Source organism: Globicephala melas, chromosome 9 (genome assembly GCF_963455315.2).
Source record: "Globicephala melas chromosome 9, mGloMel1.2, whole genome shotgun sequence".
Lineage (NCBI taxonomy): Eukaryota > Metazoa > Chordata > Mammalia > Artiodactyla > Delphinidae > Globicephala > Globicephala melas.
The window spans coordinates 10,147,390-10,168,902 of record NC_083322.1 but is presented as its reverse complement, the minus strand read 5'-3'; positions in this window follow the sequence as shown (position 1 = coordinate 10,168,902).

Genomic DNA, 21,513 nt, shown 5'->3' with positions numbered 1-21,513 from the left:
CTTTTAAAGAAAAAGTTTGCTGACCTCTGCAATAAAGCAAGATATTCAAAAGTTTAGCAAGATGGGAATTTTGAGGTGAATTTATGTGCAGCCCACTTGGCCACACTAAAAAACTATCACAACTTGTCCCTCACTTTACAGGGGATATTTTGACATGTTCTAGAACCCTGACCCCTAGCAATTTTATTGATATGGCAGGCCCCTGATTTTCATGGGATTTGTCCATCACCTGCTGACATATGTGTGTCTTCTTAAGTCTTACTAAGAGAATATGACTTAACCTGGTCTAATTAGCCTAATGTCGTCATGTTAAATACTAGCATGATGTTCTCTGGGGTACAAGAAGGTCTCTGCAGATGCTATGAGGACAGAGATGAGAAGAATATAAACACCCTTGAAGTAAGACAGAGAGGGTAGCTGCTGTACCTTCCAGGTAAAGATCACGTCCTTCTGATTGTTTTCATATTAAGTAGGATGGAGAAAAAAACATTTACTCAATAGGTACCTAAATGCATACCAGGTGCAAGAAGCTCCAACGATTTGTACCAGTAAAGATACCATATTTACAGTGGGAGCTGTGATTGATGTCACCCTCTGATTAAGTTTATGATGATCTACTGTCCAAAATCCGTTAGGTCCCCATGTTAGCCAAAAAGTTGAGTTATCCAGGGATATAATAGGAATTAACACCCCTGTATCTTTCAGGTCTTTTCTTTTGCTATTAATCTTTGGACTTCCTTCAGAAATGCATATTATTTTTGTTTTATTTATTATGGAAGAAGCAGTTATTTTTGGTCTTTTCTACTGTAATAGCCCTCAAAAGCACACACACACATGTTGACAGTGGTGAAGTGGGTTTTCCAAAGTAAAAGAAACTCAGAATGGACTCTCAGGGCTACAGGACTCATCGCAAGACTCCAAATATATCTGATTTCCCCAATTCCCCACTCTGACTGATGGACTAAAGTAGGCATGGTGAATCCCTGGAGACTAGTGTCAACTCAGAGTCAGAAAACAGCAGATAACGCCTCCTGGAGACCCCACCTTACGCATTTGGGTGTCCAGTTGTGACCCATTTGCCGGTATTAACCCATTGTCACCAATTTTTGAATGAGGTCTGGAGAAATAGAAGCCTCTGAGGCACCAGGTCCAGGCTGCTCCTCTCTTTCCTCATCCAGTTTTCATACTCACATTCTTTCCACTGTGTTAAAACATATTGTCTTATTGGTCTGTATAGGTACTTGGAGGATCTGGGCAGGAATTCCAGTTTGTGAACCTGCTGTTTTCCCTGAGCTTCTGGAAATCCCCCAACATACTCTTAAAACCCACTCTTTCTGAAAGACGATACTTCCTTGTTTAAAAAAATATCTGTTATTCCTAAAGCATAGAATAATGTCCAAGGTCCTTGTCCTGGCCTTCTGTGTTCTCCATGGCTTTTTTTTTTTTTTTTTGCGGTACGCCGGCCTCTCACTGTTGTGGCCTCTCCCGTTGCGGAGCACAGGCTCCGGACGCGCAGGCTCAGCGGCCATGGCTCACAGGCCCAGCCGCTCCGCGGCATGTGGGATCCTCCCAGACCGGGGCACGAACCCGTGTGCCCTGCATCGGCAGGCGGACTCTCAACCACTGCGCCACCAGGGAAGCCCCTCCATGGCTTTTTAAAGAAATTTTGACTTCATCCAAAGGTGTCTACCAGAAAAATAACATGGATATTCCAGCTTTGTTCTGGAATAACTTAGCTATTGCTATTGCTCAGCCTAACCCATTTGTGGTCAATTTCCACTTCACATATTTAGTCCCTAGACTTTTGTATAGTCCAGTTTAGTTTCCACTTTGTCCATGAGATTTTCCCTTAGTATCTGTGTACAGAATTGTCTAAGGTTTTTTGTGTGTAATCTAGCTATCATCCACACAGTATGATATGTTTCTATTTAACTCTCCATAGACACACACACACACACACACACATACACACACATACATAAATATGTATCTAGTATCTAATTATTAGCAAATGCTAGTTTATTTCTTTATTTTTTACCCAGGCTGTTTGACTCCAGAGCCTGTGCTTGAAACCATTACTCACCCTGCTATTCATGTGATCTCACTACTCTCTCCCACGCCAAGGGCAAGCTTCAATAAATAAAAATGGCGCCCTTTCCTGTAAAGCTTTGGCACCGTGTCAGTTTCCTTTACTATATAGCACTCCAGGAAGCCCTTTAAAATTAATCACAGCACTCATGGTAAAGCCTATCTCCTATCCCTGATTGCTAAACTTTAAGCTCAGTAAGGACAGGACACATTTCTTAAATCTCTTTTTATCCTTGTGCATCGTATAACGCGTGCACACAATAAGTCCTTCATTTACATTTGTTATCAGTATGTTGATAATGGTTTAAATTCCCTCAAAGCTAAAAGTTACTTTACAGTTCCATTAAAATTCTTCTGGCAAATTATCCTCCAATTTTTTTTTCCTGAATAAAATTTAGCTCTTATAAAATCCACAGAGATGTGCTATAAACTGACTGCTTTGTTTCTTCATATCTATCTTTTCTATCACAGTATCCCCAAGTGGAAATCACAAGTTTCTGTTCGTTAATTAGCTCTTTGTCCTAGAATCATAACACATTGTTTGATTTCTGTTAAAAGACCAATGTTTTCAGAGTTGATTGTTGCATAAAATGAATCATTAGCTTCTTTGAAAATTGAGAAATGTATTTTACAGCTAATAACTATTGTTAGAAAAATGTGTGCTGCTTGACCTTACTAGTCACTGTGTGAGAGTTTTGTGTTTTTTTAGGAGGTTAACTTTATAAAAATCAAGTCATTTAATTAAAAAAAAAGATTTTGGGATAAGGTTTAGTGTTCTACAACTGGTTAAGTACTCTGCCTTTTTCAATGAATGGTACACGAGTGGTTTCCACCATTTTGAGAGAAATAAGAGCTTCTTTTTTGGATCTTAGCAAACAGAAAACATGTTGACTCTTTAGGAAGCAGACAACGCAAAAATATTTACCTAATTTCAATAACACACCGGATGTTCATAACAGTTGTCAACTATCTGGTTGGAAAACATTTAACATTTTGGTTAGCACTTTTTTTGTCTTACATTATTTATCTTTTGGCCAAAAAAGAAAAAAAAGTGCAAACCATATTTATGAAATACATATAAAAATGTATTGTTTTGTTCCAACTTATTAAATTGAAACCAAAAGTAGTCATGCAGTATATTCATTCCCTTAATCCAGGGTATATAAATATTGCTTAAAATTTGAAATGACACTAAATTATATGGCACAGGGAGGTCAAGAGACAAGTGACTAAAATATATTGCAGGGAATAATCTTTATGACATTGTTAATAATCTGAGTGTATCAAATACATAGAATAGTGTATAAGATCTATTTGTTGGAATTTATTCCTCAAACGTCGTAGCAGTTTGAATTTGGTTTTCCTCAGTAAGTTTTTCTTGATATACTCTAGGGAGGAAATGTATCATTGTAGGAAATAAAATATGTGCATTATTTTTCAGGCTCTATGAACTCCGTGAAAAACCACAATGACATTCCATCTATTAAATGGTCTATCCCAAAGCAAAAAGGTCTCTGTTCTATAGAAGTGGGAGAAACTTCAGAAGTTATTGAACTCAACAAATATTATGCAGCTACTTATAAACATATGCTTCATGAAGGAGAAAACTCACCATATTCTGAGAGAGAACACTCCTTTTTTTTTTTTTTTAATATTTATTTATTTATTTACCTGGCTGCATCGGGTCTTTGTTACAGCGTGTGGGCTTCTCTCTAGTTGTGGCACGCGGGCTCCAGAGTGGGGGGGGCTCAGTAGTTGTGGTGCATGGGCTTGGTAGCCCCATGGCATGTGGGATCTTAGTTCCCTGACCAGGGATCGAACCTGTGTCCCCTTCATTTGAAGACAGATTCTTAACCACTGGACCACCAGGGAAGTCCTGAGAACACTCCTCTTTTGAAATTGGTGTCGTTGTTAGAAAGTTCTTTCATGGGTAAAACCAAAATGTGCTTCCTTCTAATTTTCTTTCACCTTCCTTTCTGAAGCATCAGAGAACAAGCTTACTCTGTATGACATAATAACCCTTGGTGAATGTGGTCTCTTTTATTAGCCTTCATTTCTTAAGATTAAATAATTCTAGCCCCTTCATTTATTTTTCCTAGAGTACAGGTACTAGAGTATTCTAGTTGGTTTAATCTGGGAAATTGCTAGTGTCTTAGTTATTTTTTAATGTTTCATTGGCTTTGGTGTTTTTCATGTGGTGCTCAGATGGAATAGTATTGTAGATGTGGTCTGACCAATCAGAATAAAGCCAGGTATTCTGCCTTTTATTTGTTTGGACACCGTGTTTCTACTAACCTAGCATAAATTTGACTCAGATAATCTTAATAACAATATTGTACTGTTAGCGTCCCATAATTGTATAATCAACCCAATGCCAACCCAATGTCTTGACTAGTTACCCTGAATTACGCAATTCCTTTTGAAAATAAATCTAGCGCTTCTCATAAAACTTATTAAATGTCATCTTGCACCAGGCAATTGAAAATATCTTAATCATTTTTGTGATTTCAGTGTATAGTAGGGTTAGTATCTGCTCTAGTACACAGTGTCTGCTCAATGATGTTTTTGAGTAAATATTGCTGAATTCAATATCTTTGAATTTTGTTTTAATATGTAATTTATTAAAATTAAAAAATAATAAAAAATTATTAAACACCATTTTAATGTAACATTTATAGGAGATTTTATAAGTATGATCGTGGGCTCCATTCAATTCACTGACATAAATATTATATAAGACAAGGTCAAGGATAGGGCTTGATAACAATGCATCAGGGACTCCGGATGGCTTAAATTAAATTCCACAAGTATTTATCAGGGCTGAACTATGTGGCAGCCCCGTGTAGACCAGAACAATATGTTGCCCACAAAAAATGCACAGGCTAGTTTGACAAAGCCCTACTAGTCAACACTCATTGGGTACATTGATTCAACTAGTTGTTAATTCATCTATCTATACCATCATTTATATCTCATTTCCCCTTATAAAGCCATTATTTGAGATACTTTGATGTGTCAAGATAAACTATGCCTTCAGCGTTCATATAATCTGCCAACATGAAAATGTAAAAAAAAATATTAAGTTTGATTTTAATAATTCATTCATGGTAAAACCACCTCCAGGAGGCTGTATAGTTTGGCATTAAAAAGTTCCATGTTTAATCAGCTCCTCCAACTACTGTCCTAGTGATCTTAGATGAGTTACTTGAAATTTCTAACCTCAACTCTTTCCTCACGTGTGAAGCCAAGATACTAGTAGAACATACCTTAGAGAATTGTTTGGCAGATTAAATAAGAAAATCAACTATTTCAGATTGGTTTCCTTGGGAAATAGATTCTGAGGCTCTGATATTTGCATTACAAGAGGTTAATGGAGAAACTCCCCAGGAGATTGAAGCAAGTGTAGGAGACAGAAGGATTGGGCAGAGGAAAGTGCATTGCTCTGCAGTTGCAACAAAAGTGTCAGATGATTTCACGGGGAACTCTAGAGCTGGAATGTCTGCAGATGTCTCAGTCAGAGCAAGGGGGCGGGTCTTTGCAGCGCTGCCCGGACCAATCACTGGATGCAACTAACCCCTCAGAAAGGAGGCACAGCCTTGGGTGAGCAACCTCCTTTGGCCGAGGGCCATGCCAGAGAGGGATGCAACTGAGCTGTCGACAGCCAGCACTGCTGTCACCACAGCCGACACTACATGAGCCAAGGTAATTATTATAATGCCTCTTACACATTAACTGAATAATGCATATTAGCTGTTATTAGTGTCATAATTATTCCTTTATTTCTTAACTCACTTACCTATCATTTAGATCTTTCTTAGATCTTTCATTTCTTTGATATTCCACTCAGAATTTTTTTCTTAGGTATTTTATTAAATTCATCCGTTCTCACTTCTCCTCTCTGAGAAAAATCAACTTATCTTTTTTTAAAAAAATGACTGGTTTATAATTAACCTACAATAACCCACACATGTTTAAATTACACAAAGTGACATTTTCACAGACACACACACACACACAGACACACAGACACACAGACACACACACACACACATACACATATGAAATGATCACTACAATCGAGACAGTGAACATTTCCATCACTTCCAAAAGATTCCTTGCGCCAGCGAGTAAACTATCCTCCTTAGCCCCCAAGTAGCAACTGATGTGTTCTCTGTCACTATAGATGTTTCCTCATTCTAAAATTTTATATAAATGAAATCATCCAGTGTGTACTTTTGTTTGTATATGACTTCTTTCACTCAGCATGATTATTTTGAGATTCGTCCATGTTACAGTGTATCTCAATAGTTCATTTCTTTTTATTGTTTAAATCTATTCCACTGTGTGGCTATAACAGAATTTGTTTATCCATTTACCTGTTCACAGACATCTAGGTTGATTGAAGTTTTTGATTATTACAAATAAAGCTGCTATGAACATTCAGGTTTAAGCTTTGTATGTATATATGCTTTTATTTCTCTTAGGAAAATATCTAGGAGTGAAATGGTTTGGTTAGATATATGATTTGCAAATATTTTCTCCAAGTCTGTGTTTCATCTTTTCATTCTATTAACAATGGCTCTTGAAGATCAGAATTCTTTTTTTTTTTTTTTTTTTTTTTTTTTTTGCGGTACGTGGGCCTCTCACTGTTGTGGCCTCTCCCGTTGCGGAGCACAGGCTCCGGACGCGCAGGCTCAGCGGCCATGGCTCACGGGCCCAGACGCTCCGTGGCATGTGGGATCTTCCCGGACCGGGGCACGAACCCGTGTCCCCTGCATCGGCAGGCGGACTCTCAACCACTGCGCCACCAGGGAAGCCCCAAGATCAGAATTCTTAAAATCTTGTTGATGAAGTCTTGTTTATCAACGTTTTTAAATGGATCATGCTTTTGGTGTTGTATCTAAGAAATTTTTGTCTAACCCAGTGTCGAAAAGATTTTCTACTGTGTTTTTGACCAGATGTTTTAAAGTTGTAGATTTTGTATTTAGGTCTATGATTCATTTTGAATTAATTTTTTCGTATGGTAGAAAGTCTCGATCAAAGTTCATTTTTTGGCATATAGATATCCAATTATTCCAGTACCATTTGTTAAAAAGACCTCCCTTTTTTGACAGAATTTGCCACTGCACTTTTTATCAAAAAAGTTATTTATCATATATGTGCAGCCCTGTTTATAGACTGTTTAGTTGTATGAATTTAATTTTTCTACAAAATAATTTTAAAAATAACCATGGCTTTATTCTGGTTAAATATTTTTTCTTGAGTGAGCTTTTGTTAGTGTATATATTTCAAAGAATTATTCATTTCATCTAAGGTCTCAATTATTAGCATAAAATTATTCAAAATTGTCATTTTAATTCCTTTCCTATATGTAGAATCTGTGATGTCACCTTTCTCATTTTTGATATTGATAATTTGTAACTTCTTCCTTTTTTTCCTGATCATGGTGGCTATGAGTTTATCTTCTCTATTGACATTCTCAAAGTAATGGCTTTTAGTTTCATTGATTTCCTTTATCATTTTGCTGTTTTCTATTTCCTTGTTTTCTACTATGATCTTTATTTCTTAAATTTTCTTTGGGATAAATTGCTCATCTTCTAGTTTCTTCAGGTTTAAATTGAGATCACCGATTTGAGGCCTTTTTTTCTCTTCTAATATAGGCATTTGGTAGTTTAGATTTCTTTTTAAATATTGCTTTAGTTGTATCCCATGAATTTGGATAAGTTATCTTTTAATTTTCATTGAGTTCAAAGTATGTTCTAATTTCTTTTTTGATTTCTTCCTAAATTTGTACATTTAGAACATTTTTCAAATATTCTGGATTGTTCAGATATCTGTCTATTATTAATTTCTAATTAAATTCCATTGGGGTCAGAGAACATACAAATTAAGTTTTTAAAAAAAAATCAGTTTTCTTGCTTATGGCCCAGAAAACGGTCTATCTAGTTACGTGTTCCATGTGCAATTGAAAAGGTTGCATATTCTGCTGCTATTGAATTGAGTGTTCTATAAACATCAATTAGGTCAAGTTGGTCAACAGTATTGTCTGTGTCTCCTATACCCTTACTGATTTTCTATCCCTTTGTTTTATCAACTTTTGAGAACGTTAGTATTGAAATCTTTTTTTTTTTAAATTATATATTGGACTATAGTTGAGTTACAATGTTGTTAGTTTCAGGTGTACAGCAAAGTGATTCAGTTATACATATCCATGTATCTATTCTTTTTCAGATTTTTTCCCATATAGGTTATTACAAGAGGATAGAGCAGAGTTCTCTGTGCTATACAGTAGATTCTTGTTGATTATCTATTTTATATATAGTAGTGTGTATATGTTAATCCCAAACTCCTATTTTATCCCTCTCCCCCTTTCCCCTTTTGTAACCATAAGTTTGCTTTCTAAGTCTTTGAGTCTGATTCTGTTTTGTAAATAAGTTATTTGTATCATTTTTTTAGATTCCACATATAAGTGATATCATATGATATTTGTCTTTCTCTGTCTGACACCCTTCACTTAGTATGATAATCTCTAGATCCATCCATGTTGCTGCAAATGGCATTATTTCATTCTTTTTTATGGCTGAGTAATATTCCATTATATATATGGACCACATCTTCTTTTTCCATTCCTCTGTCATTGAACATTTAGGTTGCTTCCATGTCTGGCTATTGTAAATAGTGCTGCTGTGAACATTGGAGTACATGTATATTTTCAAATTATGGTTTTCTCCAGATATATGCCCAAGAGTGGGATTGCTGGATCATATGGTAGCTCTATTTTTAGGTTTTTAAAGAACTTTCATACTGTTCTCCATAGTGGCTGTACCAATTTACATTCCTACCAACAGTGTAGGAGGGACATCTTTAACTATAATTGTGTATTTTTCTATTTCTCCTTGTAGTTCTATCAGGTTTTGCTTAATGTATTTTGCAGTTTTAACATCAGGTGCATAAATATTTGTAATTATTATGTTCTCTTGGTGTATTGATTGATTTCTAATTATAAAATGATTCTCTTTATCCCTGTTGATGTTCTTTTTTCTTAAATATACAATACTTGTCTGATATTTATATAACCACTCAAGCTTTATTATTGTTAGCATGATCTATCCTTTTCCATTCTATTTCTTTTACCTTATTTATATCTTTATATTTAATATGTAATTATTTTAGGCAACATATAGATTATTCTAATTTTTTCATCCAATCTGATGATATCTGCTTTTTAAAAATGTATTTAGACTATTTACATTTAATGTAAATATTGATATGGTTGGTTTTCATTGTAACATTTTGCTATTTGTTTCCCATTTCTCCCATCTGTTTTTTATTCCCTTTCCTCTCTTTTCCTGCCTCCTTTGGCATTAATTATTATTATTTTATGATTCCATTTTATTTTATGATTTTATTTTATTTTATTTTATGATTCCATTTTTGTCTTTATGTTGATGCCTTTATTTTATGTTGATGTCTGCTTTAAAATTCATGGTATACATCTTCAAATTGTTACAGTCTACTTTCAAGTGATAATTATACCACTTCACATACAGTATGTGAAATTTATCATAGTGTACTTCAATTGTCCCCTCTTGTCCTTTGTCATAATGTTGCCATACACTTTAATTCTACGTGTTATAAACTGAAAAGTTCATTGTTACTGTTTTTACTTAAAGCAGTCATATGTCTCTTAATGATATTTAAGCAGTAAGAAAAACAGTTTAAAAATTTTACATGTTGTTACTCTTTCCAGTGCCCTTTATTCCTTTGGGTAGATGCATATTTACACCTGGTATTATTTTTCCATTTTCTAAAGGAATTACTCCACTGTTTATTATAGTGCAGGGCTGCTGCTGGTTAATCCTTTTGACATTTTAATGTCTGAATAAATTTTTATTTTGCCTTCATTTTTGAAAGCTATTTTTTTCTGGCTGTAGAATTATAGGTTGAAAGGTTTTGTTTTGTTTTTTCCTTTTCCTTCTTGGTATTCAGTGTCTTTCTGCCTTGGATGGCTTATAATAAGAAGTCTTTCATTCTTATTTTTGTTCCTCTCCACACAAAGTATCTTTTTTATTTGAATGTTGGCAGTGTTTTCTCTTTATTACTGATTTTAAGCACTTTATTATGATGGGTCTTGATGTGTATTTTTCTCCTCCTCCTCCCCTTTCCCCTTCCCCCTGCTTTCCTCCTCCTTATCTTCCTCCTTTTCCCCTTCTTTTCCTTCTCCTTCTCCTTCTTCAGGTTTATTGTACTTCTTGAGTCTGTAGGTTAGAGGATTCATAACATTTCAAAAATTTGGGGCATTATTCCCTCAACTGTTTTTATATTCTGTCCTCTCTTTTGGGGATACCATTTGTATGCATATTAGGCTCCTTGACTTTTCACCAGTTATCACTGAAAGTATCACTGCAAGTAATCATTTTTCTTCTCTCTATTTTATTTTGAATAGTTCTATTGCTATGTGTTCAAGTTTACTGATAAATTGTTCTTCAATGACTCATCTGTTATCTATACCATGCACTGTATTTTTCATCTCAGACATTGCATTTTTAATCTCTAAATGCTTGATTTTGGTCTTTTTAATATCTTCTATGTCTCTACTGATAAGGCTTACTGTTTCTTCTAGCTTCTTGAACATATAGATTATAGCTTTAACTCTCATTAGCTTATCTACCTATTCTGTCATCTCCTCCAGGGTTGTTTTTGATTGATTGATTTTTTTTTTTTCTGCTTTTTTGCATTCCTGGTAAATTTTTATTGAACGCCAAACATTGTGGCTTTTGCGGTTTTTTTTTAAATTTTGTTTTTGTTTTTTTTCATTCCTTTAAATATTGTTCCATTTTAGTCTGGGATGTAGTTAAGTTACTTACAAACAGGCTGTTACTTTCTGACTTGTTTTTAAACTTTATTAGACAGTGTCAGAGCAGTGTTTGTCTAGGACTAAGTTTCTACTCTACTGATGTGGAACCTTCTGAGCCTTGTGAATGATGGGATTTTTTCATTTAGGCTCTTGTGAAGAGAACTATTCTTGATCTGTGCAAACTTTGGGAATTGGGTTCCCTTCAACTTTCTGGTTGGTACTTTCCAGACTTTGTGTGGTTTCCTCACACTCATTAACTGATGCAGTCTTAGCTGAAGACTTACTCTGGACTTTGCACTTCCCTGGTATCTTCTCTATGGAGAACTTTAGCTGCCTGTTCCTCCCCAGAAACTGGTTTCCTCTCCTCAGCTCAGGAAAACTACCGACCTCCATCTGCATTCCCTTTCTTTGCACCATGGCCTAGGAGCTCTCTCCAGGCAACAAGCTAACAAGCTTTCACTGTCCTAGAGTTCATCTTATTCTTTTCACCTTCTCTCATAGATCACGCTCCTTCATTGCCTGATGTCCAATGTCTTGAATTGCCATTTTATGTTTTTCTAGTTTTTCAGTTCTTTCAGGTGAGAAGATAAATCTGGTTCCTATTACTGTACTTTGGCCTGAAGTTGAATCAACAATGTCTTTGTTCTTCTTTTTTTCATAATTAATAGACCTTTTTTAGAGCAGTTTTAGGTTTAAAGAAAAACTGAGCAGAAAGTACACAGTTCCCATGTACTACTTCTCACCACAACTACTTCCATACAATTTCCCTTCTTCTCCTTCTTCGTCCCCTCCTCCTCCCCTGTCCTCCCCCTCCCCCCTCCTTCTTCTTCTTCTTCTTCTCATTCTTCTTTGCTTTAGTAGAGCTATTTTGGTAATCTTTATGCAATTTTGGTTCTGTTTAGGGAGTAAATTCAAGATTTCCATCACTTGATTTGGGCTTTGCTAATTTCATGTAATTAATACAACTGTCTTAATTTATCTAAATAAAACATTTCTTCCCCCCATCCCCCCCCAAAATGGCTGAAGCCTTCCCCTTAAATACCATTGTCAGCTAAAGGCAAAAGAGGATGTTGGGAGCCATGGTTTGGGACTTCATAGGGCAGGAGGGCAATGGACATGGAGATGGAAAAGCAAATATGTGGTAAACAAATGTTTGCTGGGCCAGGCAGACACAGTGGGACAGAGAGAGGAATTGAATTAAACAGGCCTTGCTAGGTTCCTCCTTGTCTAACACCTAGTTCCTACTGTAGTTATCTATGGTGGTGCTCCCTTCCTGGAACAGGTCCTCTATCTACATTCTTTAGGCAGTGAATGGGAAGGTCAAAGGTTCTTCCTGAGTCTTTTGGGCCTTGATTGTTTTCAGTTCTAAATAATCTGCATGCCAAAGAGATATTTTGGAGTGGCGACTCTTGCTCCCCTACACCAGATAATAGGCAGAATCTTCTAGTCTCTCTTTGATCCAAAACATAACAAATTTGAGAACCTATCCTGTAGCTGAAAGCATTCCAAAGACCTCCTCTATATTTCTGAGGATCAGGAAATTAGGTGTATTTGGCAGATCAACTCTGGCTCCAGTATCTTGCCTCTCCATATTCACTTTCTTTTTTCCATATGATGATAATAGAGATAAGCAATTCAAATGGTCCCTCAGTTTACACACACACTCACATGCGTACACACACACAATCAATCCCATGCAACATGTATTAGTATTGTACTTTGTGGCACATTGACAAATTACACATTAATCATTCTTCTTAAAAATGGCTTTTTGGGCAAATTTGACAATAGGGAGAATTTTCTTTGGTCTCTTACTCCAAGAGTATTCTAGCTGTTAATTATATTATTCAAATCTCTTTTTCTTTTTCTTTCTTTCTTTCTTTTCTTTTTTTACTATCCCTTATTGTCTTTCTTCTGGGATTGCTCCTCATTTGAAATCTCTTTCTCTCTAACATACAGAGCAATGGAATTCTGTCCTGGTCCTGCTCCCAGGCTTGAGCACCCTGAGGTGTCCTTGCCTTTGTTCCCAGGCTAGATAGTCATCTCAGGTTCATGTTATAGAACCTCAAATCTAACAAGCTTAAGTAGGACGGGGGTATATTTTCTCATGTAACCAGCTCTGGGAAGGACAGGGATATATCCCAGGAATAACTAGAAGCAGAGACTTGAACCCTCAGAATATTCCCCAATTCCCCTCTCTGCTGCACTTCAATGATGGTTTAATTTTTCTCACACTGATTTCTTCTAAGATGCTGGACCCATGAGCATGTCAATTCCCAGGCACACCTTCCAGCTCACCACAGTGACAAGGCAATTCCTTTCTTAGGGCCAATTTGTTCTATCCCACAGAAGGGCTCTTGTTGGCTTAAAATTTGCTTACACCTATGCTGGACAAGAAAGCATAAGAAGATTGGTAGCTCCCTACTACTGCATGGCCAGAATAGGGATAGATATTTCCCCAAAGAAAGGTACATATTTTTCCCAGAAAAAGTAGGAGAAGTGCTAGACAAATAGAATATTAGGTGTGCATTCCCGTCTCAAGGACTATTTTTAAAACACATTTTCCCTAGTAATTAATATCAACTTCATTTGTTGAGTGTTTTCTATGTGCTTTACATAAATAATCTCCTTTAATCCTTACATCAGTCAGTTGATTTAGATATGTCCCTGTTTTGAAGATGAGAAATCTGAAGTTTAGCTAGGTTAAGTAAGTCATCCAAGGATACATGCCCACTAAGTAGCTGAGATTTAAGGCCCAAGTTTCCCTGTCTCCAAGTCTCTCTAGGCCCATGATCTTAATAATCATACCACACTGCTTCTAAAAGATTGTAGAATCGACATTCTGTGTTCTATTTTAATCATTCCTCCCATCAATATTTTTTTTCATAAAGGGGGAGCATAGCACTACTATGTAAAATTCATGTCTTTCCAAGTTGTGAAATAAACATTGCCTGTGCATCTGTGCTTTAATCAGGAAGTGGTATTAACTTTCTGAATTCTTTTGCTTTGTTACTCCATAACTGTACCCCTCACATGGACATGAGTCTTAAATACAAAAGAGAAAAGGGGAAGAGAAAAAAATGTTATCAAGGATTTACTATTTCCAGATGTTGTATGCATAATATTTCTTAATATTCAAATCAGCTTTGTGATAGACAAGTGCATATTAAAACAGAGAATACTGACTCTCTCGAGCTTAATGTCAAGGATTCATTCATTCATCCATTCAATCAGTCATGAAACATCAAATATTTATGGAGGGTGAATCACACCCAGCACTGTTGTTGCAAAGACAAATAGTACAGGGGTCCCTTCTGGAACACCTCAGTGCAGTCATTGTAGGGAGAAGGGAGTGTGCCAGGTACCTGGACAGGGTGCTCGAGATGCATGTGGAGGAGACTTGCATCCAGTCCAGGTCAGGCTCCCCTGGGAGAGGCAGTTACTGAGGTTAATCCTGAAGGTCACTGAGAAGATAGCCAGGAAGAGAAGTCAGATGGTGGTGGGCAGAGGGGGTCTGGACGGGATGTTTTAAGTAGAGTGAGGGCACTTGAAAAAAGAAAAAGAGGACAAAAATGAATGAGGGAGATTTAATACCTGCAAATATTTAAGCCCCTATTGCAACTGGGTGAACCTAGGTGAGCCCAAAGGGCTTCTACATCTACCTGTTTTTTCCTCTTGTGTCCTGACTAGAATTGTGAAGGATGAAGAACTTCCGCAATGACGAGTAGCCCTAGAATTTCACTTTGTTCTCCTGGTTAGGAGTTTTTATGATGAGAAATAACTCTCCACATCCTTCCTACATTATTTTTCTTATTTACCTTGAAGGGATTTGTTTAAATTCCTGATTGTTTTGTTAATTTAGGAGAGAGGACACCACTTTTATCAACGGTATAGTATTTATACAACTAAGGATTTGTGATGTAAGATGCCAGAATATGGGGGTAAGTACACACATGGACCTAAAGTGGCTGGCATATGGCACCTGGATGTCAGGGGTGGTTGGGCTTTAGGTCATAAAATGTAAAGAACTTCCCAAAGTGACACAAGGACTTGAAAGGTGCCCCTTTACAGAAATCCAAAAGCTTTCCATTGTGACTTTCTTGATAGTGACAGTTCACTGTGGATTGTTCTAGTGCTGAATGGATGAGAAGGAAAGGATATTACAACTTTTATGCTCAACTATAAAATCTTTGCAAAAATTTCCTTCCCGGAAGTGGGCTTGTTACCAGTTGGTTTCCAGATGATAAAGAGAATCTCCTCAATCATTATGATCTAAATTAATGTTTGCCTTCATTATGTTATTTAAGGGCCATAGGGAAACAGTCACCAAGAGGTAGGTGATGTGTGGTGGATGTTAAGAACTAAGGTAGAAGGAGGGGAATGAGAGGTGAGGCCAGGGTGATGATAAATAGTCTGATTTGAAAGACCTTAGATGTTGTGTTGGAGAATTTGGACTGTTTTATTAAGATTAGGTCTATGGCATTTTAAGCAGAAGAATGACAGTCATATAGGAATTTGAGAACAATCAGTCTAGCGCAGTGGTTCCCAATCTTTGCTGCCTATTAGAATCACCTCGGGAGTGTTAAAAAATCCAAATACCAGGTCACATCTCATACCAATTAAATCAGGATGTCTAGGGATGGGAGTCAGGCATCACTGTTTTACCGAGAAAAAAGAGAGCATCGGCCCTCTGTAATACTTCCAATACATTTGTGCATGAAGTTTTAACCTTCATTCAAATCCAATTTGGAGAAACGTTTACTGCCTGTGCTGAAATTAGAGGCCCCATGAGCATGTCTACAAGAACACCTGTTATGTGGATTTCCTTATCCATCAGCAGTGTTCGTATTTTATACAAAGAACTTGGAGTACCGAGTCTTTAAAAATATTTCTTTTTTTTTTACTGGAGTATAATTGTTTTACAATGTTGTGCTAGTTTCTGCTGTACAATGAAGTGAATCAGCTCTATGTATACCTATATCTCCATATCCCCTCCCTCTTGGACCTCCCTCCCACCCCCCATCCCACCCATTTAGGTCATCACAGAGCACTGAGCTGAGCTCCCTGTGCTAAACAGCAGGTTCCACTAGTTATTTATTTTACACATGGTAGTCTATTTATGTCAAACCTAACCTCCCAATTTGTCCCACCCTCCCCTTCGACCCCGTGTCCATACGTCCGTTCTCTACGTCTGCATCTCTATTCCTGCCCTACAAATAGGTTCATCTGTACCATTTTCCTAGATTCCACATATATGCGTTAATATATGATATTTGTTTTTCTCTTTCTGGCTTACTTCACTCTGTATGACAGACTCTAGGTCCATCCACATCTCTACAAATGACCCAACTTTGTTTCTTTTTATGGCTGAGTAATATTCCATTGTATATATGTACCATATCTTCTTTATCCATTCATCTGTCGATGGGCATTTAGGTTGCTTCCATGACCTGGCTATTGTAAATAGTGCTGCAATGAATGTTGGGGTACATGTGTCCTTTTGAATTATGGTTTTCTCAGGGTATATGCCTGGTAGTGGGACTGCTGGGTCATATGGTAGTTCTATTTTTAGTTTTTTAAAGGCCTGTAAAAAACTTGTATTATTTTTTTAACCTAGATTTTGAAAACATTTCAATCTTTTCAATGGGTCCAGGAAAGCTATAGAAATGAGCAGAAAAGTGGATGTTTATGGTTCATATACAGAATCTTGCAATCCACATGTAATCTTCCTACAAGCTTCCAGCAGTCTTTATATGAGGTGTTTATGGTTTTTCTTAGTGGTTTTCTATCTCTGGAATGTTTTGAAACTTCTGCAACAAAATGGGAATTTATCTGATGTATATGAGCTTCCTACACTTCTGAGACCAAGTTTGAAAAATGTACATTCATGCAGGGAACCATTGGCTTATTGAGGGTGCGTTCTTTCTTCTCAAGCCTTATAAATTGCATTGTCCAGAAGACATACGTAGTGCCTACAAGGGGTAAAGCATTTTCTTGGGTTTACTACTATTTTGCAATCTTAGTGGCAGGTATTGTAGTATTTACTAAGGATCTATTTTAAAATGGCTTCCTGCTTCCCAAGTTGGCACCATCGAACCCAAGGCAATTTTCTTCTCTGTCCTTATTTCTCTTTACCAAGATCTTCTTTACTCTGTAAAACAGCAGAAACTTCTAACGGTGGCATTGACACTGCCTTGACCCAATGAAATATGTCTCCAGACTTGTTCCATTTATTGTGCTTTTTTGTTTGTTGAATTAACCCTCATGGAAAAGAGTCATGTTAGTTTGGAAGAGGAGTTTTTGGCAATAAGATTTGCTTTTATGAAATGCCAGCAGTTTTATGAAAAGCCCCATTGCACCCATGTCCATGTCGAGTCAATGAACACTGAAATCACTTCATCTGTTTATCCAACCATCAGATATTTTTAACTGTAATACACTTACTGAACTGCCTGGCTACTTTACTTGTCAGGACACAGAAAGATTTACTGGGACCTTAGTGGGCCTAGGACAGGTCTATGGGGGTGTCATCAAGCATTGATGTAGCTTCTGAAAATTTTCAAGCCTGAAAATGATGGAAGAATTTGTTTGGGATTTCCTCTATCCAGTTGTTCTTTCACATCTCCCTCCCCTTAACACCATGAAAACAACCATCACCTCTACTATAATCACAATCACCTTGTCTCTCTGATGCTAACTGACCTATTTATTGAAATGGCCGTGAGACCCATATCTGATACTTGGACCCCCCCCCCACCCCTGTATTTTGATCTACTTGGTGGGGCTCAGATATTAGGTATTTTTTCAAAAGCTTTCCAGGTGATTGTGAAGTAAGGCTAGGGTTGAGAACCACTAGGCTGGTCACAGACGGTGATCTAGACACTGGGGCAGAACTGGAGATGTTTCTAGAGAAACAGTACATTTTTATTGCAGTTGTTGCCCTGTGGTTTGCATAATGTCCTGGGTTCAAATGTGAGTTCTTATCTTTGCACCTTTTCTTTTTGTCTCTTGTAATTCAGCACGTCTTCCTTGGCCTCAAACAGTCTCAGTTCAAATTCTGTATATGCAATCAGTTGTTAACAGACACTAGCTAAATCATGTAAGCTCCTTGAGTCTCCGTTTACTGATTGGCAAAATGGGGACAATGAAACATGCATCTCAGAGTTCTTGTGCTGTTTAAATAAGTGAGATCAGTGTATGAAATCCTTAGCAACGACCATGGCAGAAAAAGCACTCAATTATTGGTAGCCTCTGCTATCATAGTATTATCTTGTAGTTTATTTTGTTCTTGAATAGTTTGAAGATTAAAGTATCTTAGTATTATTGAATGATAATTGTGCTTTGAAAATGAACTCCTAATGCAACTTTGCACAATAAATACTAATGTTGTTACCTAAAAAAAAAAAAAAAAGATATCTTCATCTACAGATATTTACCAGCCCAATGTGACTTTGGGTCTCTCCAAGACAAAATTTGGGATGAAGAATTAGTTTCTTCAAGTTTGACAAGATGTTCAAGTCTTGCTATGATTCAGAAAAAGCATTAGAAAGCAAAATGTTCTGTAGTTTACCAATTTCAAGACTTCATTAAGCTCTGAAAAAGCAGAATTTCAAAGTTGAGGCTCTTCACAAACAACCCAAAATCCTGAACACTAAAGTGCTTTTTCCAGTGTACCAACGGCAGAAATCTGAAATCATCCACCAGGGTGATTCATGGGGAGAGATCTGATCTCTGAAGTCATCCGAAAGGAACAACAAGGTCAAGTTTCATCTAGTGGATTATGGTCAGTCCCATTTACTTCCAAGCGCTCCAGATGAAGATAAATGCTCTGGGGTCCCTGGAAGCATGTATTCTAGAAAGACAGTGCAAGATGTAGTGCACAGGTGCAGGGCCAGGCAGTGAACCCAAGCAGGTAAACTCCAGAAGCTCTGCCAGCTGCTGTTCAAACATGACCTTCACTGCAAATGTAAGCGAAGGACAGTTATTTAGTGTATAGATTTATATGTGTCTCCTGTAATTCAGATCCATTGCTGGAATTTATGACTATTTACATGTTTATCAAATCTATGCTACAATCCAGATTTATGAAAGAGGTGAATTACAGATAATTTTTTCACTTTATACAAAAGTTCCACCATATAAAATAGCATGCGCTACAGGTGACTTTAATGAGAGATAATACAGTGTAGAAGGGAATAAATGTTGAAATCAGACAGACTCGACTTTGAATTCCAGCTCTATCACTTACTACCAAATTACTAATTTTCTTTGAATCTCAGTTTTTCTGGTAACAAAAGGGACCTTTTAATACCTGCTTTAGAAACACATCGACAAAATTAGTTACCGAGTTACTACTTATAATGTGCCTAGCCTAATTCTAAGCACATAGCAAATTCTCTGTATAGATTTGTTTCCATCTCCTTTTTATCCTTCTTTCTTTATTTGGTGCGTATAAAGGGCAACATCTGCCTCCCACACACCCGCCCTGCCCTTCTTTTTATTTCAAGGCTCATTTGGAAATAACTTTGGTACACAGTATTTTAGGATAGAGGATCATTCCATGTAGGTAATAATATACACTATTGCAGGTAATATATGCTGCTCTAAGTCCATAATGATGGGCTGATGAAAGAGTGGAAGGAAAAATTAAAAACAAACCTGAGAACAGCCTGTCATACTGTGTAGGTTTCCCATAGCACTTGATCTTTGTACACTCTTATTTGGTCCAACACCCATTAGCCCTTGTACACCTGGGGCGCCTGCCTGGCACATTAATGTCCAGGAGGGAGGCTCTAGGCACTGAGAGGGTCACATGGAAACAGGGAGTTCAGTGATTTCAGTGGGCTGGGAGTGGGGGATGCCAGGGTGTGAGAAGCTCCCGAATCAAGAGAGGTGAGAGAAAGGGGAGGTGAGATCACATTGGCAGCCTCCCCACAATTTTGCCAAGGGCTGATTTCTACCATATGTAGGCGGCTCTTTTATCAACAAAGTCATTTTCTGTTAATAGTTCCCCTATACCTCCTAATCTTTTATGAGAAGGCGCTACTGCTATGTAGCTGAAACTAAAGAAAAAATTAGAGAGTATGGAATCTGCACATGGCCATAATGATCAGGCCAAAGAGTCCAGTCATTTTCCGCAAGCCTAAAATGAATGGGGATTAGAGTATTATCAAACTTGGAAGACAGATTTTTTTTTTTTTTTGGTACACAAATGTTCATAGCATCATCATTCACAATAACCAAACAATAGAAACAACTCAAGTATCCATCAGCTGGTCCATGTATAAACGAAATGTGGCATGTACATTGAACAGAATACAACTGCAAGTAAAGCAGAATAAACTATTGATATACAGAACAATGTAGAAGAATCTCAAAAACATAATGATAAGTAAAAAAAATAAATGACACAAAACACATATGAACATGAAATTCTGGAAAAAACAAGAACATAACAGCAGAAAGTAGCTCAGTGCTTGCCTTGTGGCTGGGGACGAGGGACAGCCTGACCACAAAAGGGCACAGGGAATTTGGAGGGTTGATTGAAGTGTTCTAAAACTTATTTCCAGTTGTGGTTGCACAACTCTATACATTCACTAAAACCATACTACTTTACACTTAAAGTGGGTGCATTTTATGTGATATAAATATGCTTTAAAATGATCTTAAAAGTGTATACATTAAATCTCAAGGGGGTTTCTCTTAAAAAAAAAGGATTGCTATTCAGCAAATAACTTGTTGCTGACAAGCATCAGTTTAAAATGCCTAACAATCCATATTCTACAAAACGTAATTACCTCTGTGCAGTACAGTTTTTATCTAAACATCTTTATTGGAGTATAATTGCTTTACAATGTTGTGTTAGTTTCTGCTGTATAACAAAGTGAATCAGCTATAAGTATACATATATCCCCATATCCCCTCCCTCTTGCGTCTCCCTCCCACCCTCCCTATCCCACCCCTCTAGGTGGTCACAAAGCACCGAGCTGATCTCCCTGTGCTATGCGGCTGCTTCCCACTAGCTGTCTATTTTACATTTGGCAGTATATATATGTCCATGCCACTCTCTCACTTCGACCCAGCTTACCCTTCCACCTCCCCGTGTCCTCAAGTCCATTCTCTACATCTGTGTCTTTATTCCTGTTCTGCCCCTAGGTTCTTCATAACCTTTTTTTTTTTTTTAGATTCCATATATATGTGTTAGCATATGGTATTTGTTTTTCTCTTTCTGACTTACTTCACTCTGTATGACAGACACTAGGTCCATCCACCTCACTACAAATAATTTTGTTTCTTTTTATGGCTGAGTAATATTCCATTGTATATATGTGCCACATCTTCTTTACCCATTCGTCTGTCGATGGACACTTAGGTTGCTTCCATATCCTGGCTATTGTAAATAAAGCTGCAATGAACATTGTGGTACTTAACCCTTTTTGAATTAGAGTTTTCTCAGGGTATATGCCCAGTAGTGGGATAGCTGGGTCATATGGTATTTCTATTTTTAGTTTTTTAAGGAACCTCTGTACTGTTCTCCATAGTGGTTGTATCAATTTACATTCCCACCC